This window comes from Branchiostoma floridae, chromosome 13, assembly GCF_000003815.2.
Source record: "Branchiostoma floridae strain S238N-H82 chromosome 13, Bfl_VNyyK, whole genome shotgun sequence".
NCBI classification, from domain to species: domain Eukaryota; kingdom Metazoa; phylum Chordata; class Leptocardii; order Amphioxiformes; family Branchiostomatidae; genus Branchiostoma; species Branchiostoma floridae.
Window position 1 is genome coordinate 21,325,538 of NC_049991.1, and position 14,693 is coordinate 21,340,230.

The 14,693-nt window shown below is 45.2% G+C and overlaps 1 long non-coding RNA gene across 1 annotated transcript; it reads left to right on the forward strand.

Moving 5' to 3' along the window:
• Nucleotides 1–1,332: 1,332 nt before the first annotated feature.
• Nucleotides 1,333–1,954, forward strand: LOC118429221. Its single transcript, XR_004832713.1, has 2 exons — nucleotides 1,333–1,381; nucleotides 1,481–1,954. It is a non-coding gene; the product is annotated as an uncharacterized LOC118429221 (long non-coding RNA).
• The last annotated feature ends 12,739 nt before the right edge of the window (nucleotides 1,955–14,693 follow it).

A 14,693-nucleotide genomic window follows, 5' to 3' on the forward strand; every position in this document is an offset into this window, starting at 1 on the left:
ACGACAGTTGGATCGTGAAGAATTGATTTTGTTTAGATAATATTCTCCGTAGTAATGGTATCTTCACGAAGCTGCAATTTGTAAGTTGTAAAACGGACGATTTTCCCTGCAGGGATGCATATAAAGTTATGTGCTGTGTCGTAACTAGGAAGGATGATAGGCCATGGAATATACATTCCGAAACAGCTCGCTGGTCATTAAGTAAGGGGTACTGTTCCCATTTATTGCTAGCGAAATGCATGTTGGTAATGTTTGTAAATAGTTTTGGTTGTTTGGTTGTTTGGTTGTTTGGTTGTTTGGCTGTTTGGTTGTTTGGTTGTTTGGTTGTTTGGTTGTTTGGTTGGTTGGTTGTTTGGTTGTTTGGTTGGTTGGTTGGTTGGTTTACGGATTACTGATAGATATCTTGTAAAAACAAATGTAAACATAACATTAAATACACAGTTAACTGACTTGCCTCTGTAGCGAATCTTCCTAATCCACTCTAACGTTATACCGCCATGGTTTACCTTCAATTGCAAATCCATCCTAAGCGCTGCGTGCTGTAATTAGATGCGGTTGCTTTCCCGTGATTTTGCACGGGTTCTTGCAATGTTGATATCCAGCCAGCTTATGCATGCCGGTAGATTGGGAATCCTAGAGCTTGATTGAATTATCTACGTTCTCTGCACTTTTCCTAAAGAGATAAACTTAGATTCCTCCTTCCCATGCAAGACAGTGATCACCGAGCGACTTGGGTTTGTGCTAACCTCGATTTTACTACTGAAGTACATGATGAACGATTAGATAAAAGACAAATTAAAGTACAGCAAGGTACAAAAAGAAAAACAAGGTAAGTTCCTTGCCATGTATGAAATTCGTACAGTGTCTCAGCTCGTCGGTGACTAAGATATCGTTTAAGGTGCACTCTCACCGGACCTGGGGCACGCTTGCGGCATTGCGGGGTTCGAAAGATACTCAACGAATTTCAGAGATAAAGAACGATTTTTCTTATTTTTTGTCTTCGAAGTCCTACTTTAACGTATTACACAAATCTGTGACACAAAACAGTGACGCAGTGAACGAACCCCACAATGCCACAAACGTGCACCAGTGAGAGTGCACCATCAGAGGTCGTACAGTGGCACTACCGCTATAGGAAAGGGGTTGTACCTATAAAAGCTGCTATGCTTGTGTAGTTGTAGGCAAGTTTCTGGCAGTTTGTCTTCATAGTTGACCTCTCGATTTATCACCACTTCGGGGGCGATATAGCTTAAGCTAACCCCGTAAAAGAATCCCCGGCGTGCACAATTGAACTGGCCGGGCAGGCTAAATTCCTATCACCGCAGAGAAGGCAGTGTAACGGATAGAAAATAGTGAATTATACTTCATGTTGAAATATAGTGTAACTGTGGTTAGCTGTAGGCAACAGGAAGTGAGTAGAAGACATTATAGTCAGTGGTCAGTTCTTGGAACAGGCCAGACCTGTTTGCCTGACTAATAGGTAACTTATCTAGGTCAAGTCCCAGCAGGAGAGGGCATCCCCAGTTTTGGGATGTGACGTAGGACCAGATAGACCATGTCCATATTTGGTACAGAGGAGCCCTTGGTTCCTTTTATGGACATAGAAGAACTAGGAACTCTAAGAAAGTACCTGGTGATAATAGTCTTAGGAATGTATGAGTAATATTACGTAGGAGGACTTCCTGTCCAGTTACATATAAAAAGACACCAAAGTTCCCTGACTTGGTCAGTCTGTTCGAGTCGGCCAGTCAGTGTGTTTGTGAGACCAAGAAGTGCAGTCAGTTGTAGAAGGAAGTCTGCCCGTCTGTTTGTGTTCGACTGGTCAAGTAAGTCAGAGCTATTGTATACACAACGCAATGTCCTAATGTGTTAATTGTTGATAGTGTAACAGTTATAGTGTTGTTTCCGTCTTAACTTGTCTTGGTAATAAACTGCTATACACAAGAATACAGAATCCTGTGAACGAACATTATTTCTGGTTGAGAACTGGGTATCGTTACAAAACTGGCGCCGTGACCAAGGATTCTGTTTATTGTTGTGTGTAGTTACTATTTCCGCATTGCCCTTAGTGTTTATGTATTGAACGTGCTGTTAGAAATTGTGTGCCGCGTGTAAAACTGATAGGAATTGTACTACTATTGGGTACGGGTGGACAGTCCCTGGTCGCTACGTTTGGTCTCAGGAATAGGGACCTTTGGTTTAGCAGTTGTTCTGTCATAAGTGAAGTATAAATCGGTTAGGCTCAGGATACTTGTTTACGGCCCCGTGGATATAATTTTCTAGTTGTGCAATTGCTGGATAAAGGATAATGGCACCTCCAGTTGTTCCGAATGGAGATGAGCATCAAGAAAATGGTGAAGTACCGCCACCACCGCCGCCCCCACCACCGGCAGCGGCGGCAGGGGTACAGTCAGTCAGATCAGTCCCGAAGTTGGGGTGTAAGTTCTCGGGCACAGGAGAAATGCCCTGGGAAGATTTTGAAGACTTAGTGGAAAACGAAAGGCAATTTGGTGGTTGGGACGATTCTGTGACCTTGGCAGTAATTCGAAAACATTTAACTGGAGGGGCACTGCAAACATTACGAACTGCCCCAGCAACTGAGGTAGGCACAGCAACAAAGATGCTAGAGTATTTGAGGAGCATCTATGCTCGGCCAGACGACCCCACTCACTACGAGGGGGACTTGGCTACTATACTGCGTAATTCTGGGGAATCTCTACAGGATTTTGAGGTTAGAGTAAGACATGTGGTGGCGTATGCTCACCCAGAAACGGATCACAAGACACGTGATCGCATAGCAAGGCAGACATTTATTGATAGGTTAGGAGACCCAGAACTATCCAGGGAGGTCAAAAAGCAGCGGCCAAAGGACCTCCACGCTGCATGCGTGGAGGCGCAGTTCCTTGAGGTTATCAACAATGACTCTCACCAAAAAGCAAAACACGTCAGACAAGTGGGGAGTGGGCCAGACAAATTGGCTGAAATTATGGCCGACACGCAGAAAACCATGGTAGAAATGCAGAGGGCTCATCAAGAACAAGTAGCAAGCTTGTGCCAACAGTTTAGCTCGGCTATGGCCAGTTTGAAAACTCCGAACCCTACTCCCCAAGCTAATGTGGTCTACCGCTCACCCCAGAACAGCCCATGCGATTTGTGTGGACAGTTTGGGCACTGGAAAGGCAAGTGCCCACTAAACAAAAAGAACGCGGTGAAGGGAATGCCTAGATATAACCCTAACTTTAGACCATCTCCGCAGACCCACCCCTGTAATGTTTGTCATCAGCTTGGGCACTGGCGGAACGAGTGTCCCCAGAACAATCAGTATGGTGGTTATAGCAGACAGGGAAACGGTCAGGGCAGTGCCTAGGGGGTCAGAGGTACAGCCAGCAGAACATGGCCCACAGTAATGTTGAGCAAAACCAAACAGGGGGTAGCACAATAAATAGTCCCAAGGTCAACACGTGGGGATCTAGCGGTAGTTATATTATGAGAGTGTCTGTCAATAACAAGATGGTAGATGTGTTAGTCGATTCGGGAGCTGATGTATCGCTGATTTCAAGGATGAAACTAAAGGAAATATGCGGGGGTAGGATGCCAGACCTCATCCCGTATCAGGGGGACCTCATTAAGTCTGTTTCTGGGGCTGATTTACCTATTGCTGGATTGATAACACTGTCATTAGGGATAGACGGACAGAGGCTACCCACTCAGTTTGTGGTAGGTGAAGACACTAGTACCGCTTGTATTATTGGATCAGATTTTCTGGCCCATTATGAGGGTGAAATAAGCTATAGAACTAATAAACTAACTCTGCAGACCAGTAAAGGTGAAGTAAAAGTACCACTAGTACGGCAAGGCAATCGTTGTATTCGGCGAGTTGTAACGAATCGCCCTATTGTTTTAAATGGCATGACTTCTGCGTTAACTCAGGGGAAAGTAGTGTCACGTCGTGGCATGCTCTCAGAGGCAGGTGTTGTAGAACCCGTGGGTTCTCTAGAAAGGTTTGGGGTGAAGGGGGAGCTGGTAGTAGACCAGGTAGTTAATGGGAAAGCCAGGACCTTGCTTGTCAATGAAAACAAGGAGGCTGTAGTCATCCCCAAGGGAGTAGTGCTTGGTCTTTTTTACCCTCTACCCGATTGTCCAATGAAGCCTGAAAGGAGTAGGAAAGCCATTTCTGATGTAGTAGCCAGTATCTCTAGTACTAGAACCATGCCCTGCCCTGTAGATGACGGCAACGTGCTGTCCAGTCACACAGATGTACTAGGGGGAGAGGTTCATTCAATACGTGAGGAGATGGAGACATTATTTGACCTCTCGCACATTGAAGACTCTGAGAGGAAGGCGAAGTTATTAGACCTTCTTGAGGACTATGAAGATATCGTATCTCGTAGTCCGGAAGACGTTGGCGTCACGAACAAGGCCTATCATGTAATTGAGACTGGTGATGCGACCCCCATCCGCCAGAGGCCAAGGCGTGAGTCCCCTGAGCGTAATGAGCACATTAAGCATGAGCTGGACAAACTCCTAACACTAGGGTTTATTGAAGAGTCTGAATCACCTTGGGGAGCACCTGTCGTATTAGTAGGGAAGAAAGACGGTACCAAGAGGTTGTGTATTGACTATAGAGGGTTAAACAGTGTGACAAAGAAATCCTCTTGGCCGCTCCCTCGTATTGACGATGTTCTCGATGCTTTGTCTGGCTCCGAGTTGTTTAGCGTATTAGACTTGCGATCAGGTTATTGGCAGATCCCGATGCATGCTGATTCAATCGAGAAGACGGCTTTTACGACTCAATTTGGGCAATTCCAGTTCAAAGTCCTCGCCTTCGGTTTGACCAATGCGCCGTCCACGTTTTCCAGGTTAATGGAAACAGTTTTAAAGGGCTTACAACCGGACACCTGTCTTGCTTACCTAGATGACAACATCACCCATTCGGAAGATGACACAGATGCGCACCTCAGTAGACTAGAGTCAGTATTTCAACGCTATAGGGAGGCAAACCTCAAACTGAACCCAAAGAAATGCAAACTGTTTGTAACGGAGGTAGAGTTCCTTGGGCACATTATTTCAGGTGAGGGGATCCGAACTGATCCGGCGAAGATCTCCATAGTCAGAGACTGGCCAGTCCCGCGTAGTGTCAAAGAAATCCAGAAATTCCTCGGGTTTGCAAATTATTACCGTAAGTTCTGTAAGGACTTTGCAGAGAAAGCAAGACCCATGACACAGCTAACCAGAAAAGGGATTAAGTTCACGTGGGACAGCGAATGTGACAGGGCCTTTGAGACAATTAAGAATATGCTTATTACATCCCCCGTCCTTGCTTACCCAGACTACAGTTTGCCGTTCATTGTGGACTCAGACGCCTCGGATACAGGTATAGGGGGCGTTCTGAGTCAGGTACAGGATGGGAAGGAAAGAGTCGTTTTGTACTATGGTAGATCCCTAACAAAGGAAGAACAAAACTACTGCACGCATAGGAAGGAAATGCTGGCAGCAGTAGAGATGATCACGCGGCATGAATGCTACTTGTTAGGAGACAAATTCACCCTTAGGACTGATCATTCCGCACTACAGTACCTGCGAAAGATGAAGAACCCCACTGGACAGTATGCCCGATGGTTGATTAGGCTAGCACCGTTTGATTTTGAAATAATTCATCGGGCGGGAGAAAGACACGGGAATGCAGATGGGCTGAGTAGGCGACCTTGTGGGTTGTGCATAGCAAGTGCTAGGGTGACAGTGGCCCATTCGTCCCTCCCAGCCCAGGACTCGTGGATAGAAGGTGTCTCGTCTGCCGATATCAGTGAAGCTCAGTTGAGTGACCCTGTCATAGGTCCGGTACTAGAAGATAAATTGTCCGGAGTAGACCGACCAGAGAGGTCGGCGTTAGGTAATGCTGGTAGGCATACGCTAGAGTTGTACCGAGACTGGGAGTTACTGGAGGTGCATGGTGGGGTCTTGTACAGGCGGTGGCACTTGGACTATGGGCTCTCCAAACAACAGCTGTTAGTCCCTAGGGCTTGGGTAGGAAAAGTGTTGGGTGGTGTCCATGACAACCCAGAAGGTGGTCACCTTGGTGTTGCAAAGACTAAAGAAAAGGTACTTCGCAGTTTCTATTGGCCAGGCCTGACTAAAGATGTTGTTGTACATGTCACATGCTGTGACACATGTGCCAAGACAAAAGGCGGGAGAAGGAGACCCCGTGCTCCATTACAGTCTAGTGATGTGGGATATCCCAATAAGAGGATTGCCATAGACATAGTCGGCCCCCTACCGAAAACAACATTGGGAAATAAGTATGTACTTGTCTTGTCCGACTACTTCTCGAAGTGGGTGGAGGTATTCCCCATGCCAGATGAAACAGCTTCCACTGTCGCCCATAAAATATTTGAGGGATGGATCTGTGTACACGGGCCCCCGGAGTGGATTCATACCGACCAAGGTAGGAACTTTGAGTCTGGGCTCATTGCTGAACTCTGTAAGTTTATGAAAATTGGAAAGACAAGGACAACGCCCTACCATCCTCAATCTGATGGGATGGTCGAACGGTTTAACAGAACCTTAGGGAATATTCTTAGGGCTTACGTCAGCGACGATCAAAGGGACTGGGACACCCACCTACCCATGGTTAAGTTTGCATTCAATACAAGTGAGCACTCTACAACAAAGTTTACTCCTTACTTTGTAATGCATGGCCGCGAGGCTCGTCTGCCAGTGGAACTGATGTTTGGCACACCCACCACGTCCGCCGCCCCTGTGCAAGAATATGTCCGTGATTTGGTCGACAAGTTCCCAACAATCTTTAAATTGGTAGCAGACAATACTAAAGAGGCGCACAGGCGGCAAAAAGACTTGTTCGATAGAAGAGTGTATGGAGACCCCTTCCAGGAAGGAGACAAGGTCCTCCTGGCTATAAAGTCCAAGAAGAAGGGTCTGTCCTCGAAGTTAATGCGGAAATTTGAAGGACCATACACGGTTGTGGAAAGGGTTGGGGGTAATGCCTATCGAATTCGGAAACCTAGGGCCACTACCTCTAAAGTTGTAACGTTTGAAAACATTGTGCCCTACAAAGAAAGGCAGGAGGACCCTGACTATGTTCCCCCACGACGGGCTGGACGCCACGTCCTAACCCCGGGGACCCGAGCCAGACGGCAGGCGGTCCGCCGGCGTGGGGGTCTTGTACCCCCTGTTCTTATGTTTTCAGGAGACTCGTCAGATGATGGTGATGATGACGATGGCGACAATGAAGTAGCCGATATTGCGGCCCAACCTGGAGAAACTAGTAGTGACGACGATGAGGAAGCCGGCGAGGGAGGAGACGAGACCGCCCAGCCGAACGCTGAGCAGGCTGAAGATGACGTGCAGCCAGACAACATTGCTACCCAGCCCGACAATGGCGCGGTAGGCGGTGTTGCTCAGCAAGAGGAGGAGACGACGCCGAAGACAGTAGAAGTATCCGACAACGATGACGACAGTGATGACGGCAGTGAAGATAGCGGCCCTGGACAACGACACTCCACCCGCTCACGCCGACCCCCTGAGCGTTACGGATTTTACGTGAACAGTTTGACTTTAATGGACTATGGTGATAAATCATGCAAGGACAACCCTGGTGCCAACGGAGGTGGACGTAATGAAGCTGATGTGAACAATATGAACTCTGAAGTAAACACTTTGAACTCTAGTTTTAGTAAGATAGAGTTGTCATGTCATGAACACAGCCCAGGCATCCGTGAGAGTCCCACAATGGCAGGACAGGTAACGCCTCCATTCACTGGGGAGCAGCGGGGTGTATGTAAGGGGTCTAGGACGTCAGACAAGCGCATGGGATCATGGTTTGACAGAATATTCAGGTTTGCCCGAACAGCCCAGAACCGAAGAAGGGCTGATGCACATGCAAAATTGAAGTAGAGCTTTGCAGCCATGGTAAAGTTCATCTCTGCCCATGAAAAGGGAGAGAGAAGAGTGTGTTGAAATTGAGGTTCGCCCCTGTCCATGTGAAGGAAGGGAGAAAATTGTCTTGAATGTGAAGTTCATCTCTGTCCATGAGAAAAGGAAGAGAGAACAGTGTATAACGAGTGACCTGCCAGACAGTAGTGTAAGCCCTTCCAGTAGAAAGCAATGACATGTGTTCATTGTGCCGGCATGGTCAATCGGCCGTGTCGGGGCGGAGTAAGGCCGATCCTAGCAGCGACAAGCTAGCTAGGGAGAGGTAAATGGGCTCAGAGCGCGGCGACGTTAGACCCCCCTCTCCTAGAGGTCTCCGCTTTTAATGGGTTGTGGCTGAGGCTGTGAAAAACAGTACTCTGCAGACTGTCTTCACTCATGTGTCAGGCTGCCATTGAATGATGTGTGTTGAAACTAGTTAACTTCCGGAAATGTGCAAGTTGTTGTCTCAAAATTGCTGTCTGACCAAACCATCCCGTGACTTGTTCTGTGTCTGACGCCCAGAGCATGCGCAGCGCTGCCCGTAGTTCTTGGTTGGGTTACACACCTGAAATGCAGGCTGTCCAAACTAAAGCTGTGTGCCTAAGGTGACACTTCACTTCATGCCTGTGTGATGTAGACATGCAAGGTTTAAGTTAAGTTTATTTTTTGTGGAAGGATAAGTTCTAATTATTATTTTGTTGTTCACTAATTTGCCATTGTGGTTGTATACAGTTAAGTTTCAATCGTCCTTTTGCGATAGATTGCCTGTTATGCAAACCGCTGTGAACATGAGGCCAATGACTGTGATTGTGTAAAGTAGATGTGCCGAGTTGCAGGAGCAACTCCGATTTGGAGGGGAGGCAGTGTAACGGATAGAAAATAGTGAATTATACTTCATGTTGAAATATAGTGTAACTGTGGTTAGCTGTAGGCAACAGGAAGTGAGTAGAAGACATTATAGTCAGTGGTCAGTTCTTGGAACAGGCCAGACCTGTTTGCCTGACTAATAGGTAACTTATCTAGGTCAAGTCCCAGCAGGAGAGGGCATCCCCAGTTTTGGGATGTGACGTAGGACCAGATAGACCATGTCCATATTTGGTACAGAGGAGCCCTTGGTTCCTTTTATGGACATAGAAGAACTAGGAACTCTAAGAAAGTACCTGGTGATAATAGTCTTAGGAATGTATGAGTAATATTACGTAGGAGGACTTCCTGTCCAGTTACATATAAAAAGACACCAAAGTTCCCTGACTTGGTCAGTCTGTTCGAGTCGGCCAGTCAGTGTGTTTGTGAGACCAAGAAGTGCAGTCAGTTGTAGAAGGAAGTCTGCCCGTCTGTTTGTGTTCGACTGGTCAAGTAAGTCAGAGCTATTGTATACACAACGCAATGTCCTAATGTGTTAATTGTTGATAGTGTAACAGTTATAGTGTTGTTTCCGTCTTAACTTGTCTTGGTAATAAACTGCTATACACAAGAATACAGAATCCTGTGAACGAACATTATTTCTGGTTGAGAACTGGGTATCGTTACAGCAGAGAGCACCCGGTTCCCAGGCTAGTAAAGTTACGGAGTGTGTCACGGCAAGCTGTATGTACTGCTGGAAGTCATTCGCTACGCCCGGTGGACATTTCGTAAATGATGCGCGGATCATCAAACAGGCGCAGTTTTCTCTTTAATACCTCTTACTGATTGGTTTAACTAGGAGCTCCAATTTAGATCGCACACTTGGCTTCCGTATCTCTTCAGAACACATGTGCAGAAGAGTTCCATGACGGGAATTTTAACAAGTTATACCAGGATATAAACTCATCCTTAAACGTAGGCACGTAGGTTTTACGTTTGTTTATTAGTGACCCTTTTAAAACTGCCGGTTTATTACAGATAACCTTGACCTCTTGTGATTTCCTCTACGTTTTGTTCTGTATCAGCGTTTTACGACGCAATCTGTAGCAAATGTTTCCCGGAATTCGAGTTTAACGTTACAGTCGTAAAGGAGATACAAATAGCCCACAAAGAGGTTCCCGGAAATTTGTGTTTAAAGATATGTTCGTAAAGAACTCACTAGGGGTGGGCACTGGTACAGGAAATTCAAGTACAGGTACGGTCCAGGTCCGGACCTGATTATCTGTGAAAACTTGTAAATCGACGATACTCAAAACAAGGGTGCATTTGGCTACAAAGAAATCTATTTGGGAAAAAAAAACGAATTCTACTGGAGTTTTAAATCCTGTTTTCATATAAATAACTCCAATGCCACTGTTAAGTTAAACCAAGTTTTACTGTAGAAACTTGGTAAAAATGACTATCAACTCTCCTCTAGGGTCGCTCTTGTTATTTTCTTGGACGAGTAAGCCCCAAACACGAGAACGCCTGCCGGCATAATCTTCCTAGTTTCTTATCAGTCCAAAATGCTCTTTTTTCAGGTGCTTTTTTTTCTGGACCGGTCCAACAAGAAAAACGTTTTGTACCAGTACCATACCAGTACCCACCCCTAGAAGACACCTAATCTAGAAGACTAAAGGCGGACTCTCACTGCACTTGCGGCACCGGTGCGGCACTGCGGGGTTCGTAGATGACTCAACGAATTTCAGAGATAAGGAACGAATTTTCTTCCGTTTTGTGTATTTTGGTGTCTTCTAATGCTCAAAAATCGCGAAAATAACAAAACAGTGCCGCAGTGAACGAACGCCGCAGTGCCGCACCGGTGCCCCAAGTGCAATGAGAATCCACCTTTAGGGTGACCCGGTATGCTTGGCTGTAGCAAATTAACCTTTCCCTACTGACACTACTAGCTATTTGAAAAGGTCACCATGTTTTCCCTGCTGCTGCAAGACTCGTAGCTCGTTACTGTAATGGCTCCGTTGCCCTTAGGTTAGGTTGGAGAGTATTGTATAACGTTGGTTCAAGAGACGCCGTTTCCTCCTTGATTGCTTCAGGAATAAACTGCAATTATATTCCCCGAGTAGTACTCATAAAAGTCGTCAGAGCAACTTAGCCCGAGGAAGTAGTTACGTAAGTTTGTTCTATTATTTAGCTGGGTGGAAATAACGGGCAAAGTTGAACAGGCACCAGAGGATAGACAGGGCACTCCAAACACTGAAGAGGAGATTTAAGTATGCAATAGGGCTGGCTGTAGATGACAATAGTTTATTTGCAAAATCATGCCCGATGGCTAATTGCACATACAGTCTCAAGAACTAAGAGAAGTAAATAGAGTGATACATAAAACTAGTGTCTAATCAACTACATGATACTATGGATACTATTGTCGGATTTGCCTTTGCCTTTGAAGGCAGTGGTTAATGAACTGTCCCACGTTCTGTATGATGGTGGGGTTTTGTGCTTTTAGTAGAAATATAGTCTTTTGGTGATCATTTATAAGGTGGTAAAAGCTTGGTGAAATAGTTACAACTGTTTGAAATAATGTATTTCTTTCGGTTTCATAGTGGGTACACTGACTGATAAAATGATTTTTATTTTCCGCTGCATTTATTGAGCAATATGTACACAATCTCTCGTGGACAGGGAGCTGTTTATGGATAGATAAACAGAACGTGCTGGGCGTCTCTCACTGCCTCACGAGTCGCAAGGATTGGTACCCTCTAAGTCTGAGTCTTTAGATGTCTGAGTGAAAGAATATTGACAGAGAAAAAGGCAAGAGCAAAGTGGTCCTGACTGAAAGCCATTGTCGTCAAGATGCGGTTTCGCTCTCTGCGCGCTTCGTTAATACTGCATTACGCAATAGCCCTTCGGCTGAAATCTAGCTCTTTACTTGAGATGATAGTCATAAAATGGTAGTCTGGTTCCTTTGGTTGACGCAGATGTTACAAAAAGGAGGATGAGCCTGTCGTAATTACGCTTGATGCGCGCATGTGTGATTGTCGTCGAGAGCGAAACAGTCATCACCACTCATGGCCACGGTCTTTAAAGCTTTCCCACCATCCGCAGTACGATTCTATGGCTTCATCCGATAACTGTTAGCAATTTGTTACGGTACTTAATGGATCTGAAGAGTTGTCTTTGCCCGGCGTCTGCAGGAATTCGGGCAGCTCCAGACGGTCATGCGGCATATCTCTTGTCGGCTCGTGGTTTTTATCGGGGCTCCTGGAGTATCTGTTAAACTCCGTCCAAGTTCATTACCGCGGCTGGAGGTCCGGCAGCCTGGCGCCTGGTCGACTCACCTGGTGGACACTTTGTGTCCGCGCGGTGTAAGGCTAGTTCACCTTTATCCGCAGGGTAACCTATATTCGTTGCGTTTACACACACGGTATTAAGGGATATCAAGTCGACTGACGGTGGTTTCAAGTTGTAATATGTTCAAACTTTTGTAGTTTGAAACTGTCGTCCGTCGACTTGATATCCCTAAATACTCGTTTTTGATAGCAGCGGATATAAATTTACGTTACCCTGTGTTACCCACTGTTTTCATCTAGATCGAAATAGTTTGGCTTGCACATTTTGCAGTGTCTGTATTCAATGTGCTTCCTGCACATTTCATGTATACATTAAGACATGGGTTGTTTTCACCATATTCCAAGGAATTCCAAGGACGTTATATCCTTGGGAATTCGAACCACGGAAACAGAGGCAGCAACTTCCAGCAGCGATGGATGACAAAGAGAGGTGGAGGAAACTAGTTATGCGGAGATTTCGAGCGAGCTCGCCGGAGTTAGTGAGTGAGTGAGTCAAACTAGTTGGTGCAGGTGTGTTTCTCAAACATTTTCCTATGTATGAAACCCATTTCTTTGGATTTCAAAGCCTCCAAACCTTATTAGGAAGTTGGATCAGGCATAACATTTATCTAGCCCCAGAAATAGCGCGGTTCATTTCAAAGCACTGGGTATGAAAAAAGATTGAAGCATAAATACTCAGAGACACTCGGTCCAAAATAGACTGTTTTATTGTAACAGCTGGTGCGGTACACATGATGTGAGTACAAAACGGTTTGTGCTTGATTAGGCGTTACAGGGGTTGTCACACAACGTTTCAATCAACATAGTGGGCGAAGGGTACAAACTCTTCGCGTTTAGATATTCTTGTCTTGTTCTGTACAGACAACAAACACCATGTATGTGGTCAGAACTATGACATCATCTTCATGGAAAAAAGTCTACTCCTTCCAACTTTGATGTATCTTCTAACCCGTCAATAGTACAAAATTGTCAATTAGCAATCCTGTTATAAAGATAATATAAATGTGTGCATATTGTATATACATATATATATATTCATATCTTCCTTTTACAGTGATTGATTTACACATTTCGTACACTTCTTCACTTGTTTCCAATAGCATGTCTTTACCCGCGAATTTGTTCGAATACTTGGCTACCGCTACATTGATTCATGTCACAAACAAAACGTTAATTAACTAAGTTACCATGATTTTTTTAAAGTATTTACATATACATTCATATTTATACAACCATTTAAAACTTGGCTTTAAGTTCATTTTATTCATTATAGGATCAAATGAAATTGAAACTATATACAGTTGCCCTTTGTCCCATTTATTGCTTCTTATTTTATCACGACCAAGAATCTGTGATAACCAGAATCGCCCTTCTTATAACACACGACCAATCTTCAACCAGCCCTTTGTTCGGGGTTTTTGCATCAGGAAGTTCATTCATTTTTTCCCAGTTCCTACTCTTGATGTGATAAAAATGTACATCGTGTGACTGGATACACATAGCCTTTAGGTGACCGTCTCCTACTTCTTCGTTTTACCTACTGCTCTCTATGAAAAATTGAGTTATTAGGAGTTACATACGTGTTAGCTGCAAAATTGGAAATGTTCTTCATTTTTCCGAGCATTTGAGGTCACAAACTTCTGGTATATTTCTGGATGTAAAATTGACCAATTTTTACCAACTCTTTTTGCAGACCGTGTCTTTTCCTGTTCGATGCCTGTATGGCCGTTCCTATTATCAGCCAGGGGAGTTCTCAACCGAATGTTCAAGTCTCAGTGCATACAAGATTCAGCCAGTCAGTACAACCCTTGGTACTCAAGTCTTCGTCTAATAGTTCATTACGAGTCTCTAGTTAGTATTAGAGTCAGGGGCCCTCGGTTTTTTCTTGGTGACACCCCATTGAGACTAATTCAGTTACATCGTATTCTGAATGAAATGATCATTGACAGGAATCTCTCGCGACCCTTTCAGTAACCACACACTCCCGAATTCCCAGAGAATGGCCTGGGACTGCTGTCAAATGGAGCTGTCATCGACTCAGGAACTTCTGTCCTTCAAACTTCTCCTATTATGATACTAACACGTTCTATCTGACGACCTCTGTATATAAACGACAGCATACAGATGCGTCTCTAGATGATTGGCAATTTGTTTCATTGTGATTGTGTCCTTGTTTTCATGTTGCATATGTTATTTACTTGTGATTGTGTTGCATGCTTATTGTAGACGATCTTCAACGACATCTATCTTTGTGGTGAAATTTGATAAACAAAACAACAACAACAACAAATAGAGCCCTCAGAAGGCGGTGCCCTCAGAAAATCACTTCGAAAGCGGCGCCTGAGCTGGATAGGCCACGTCATGAGACTTGCACCAGACAGACTGGCCTAACCAGATCATGCGGTTGGAGACGCAGAGGTCGCCCTACGATGAACTACAGACAGACCATCGAGAGGGACCTCCAATCAGCTAACATCAGCTGGAAGGATGTGAGGAGGATGGCTGCCGACAGAGCCTGCTGGGCCCACCTGACTGCCTTATGTGTCGGAGAACACCGGAGCCCCTAAGTCT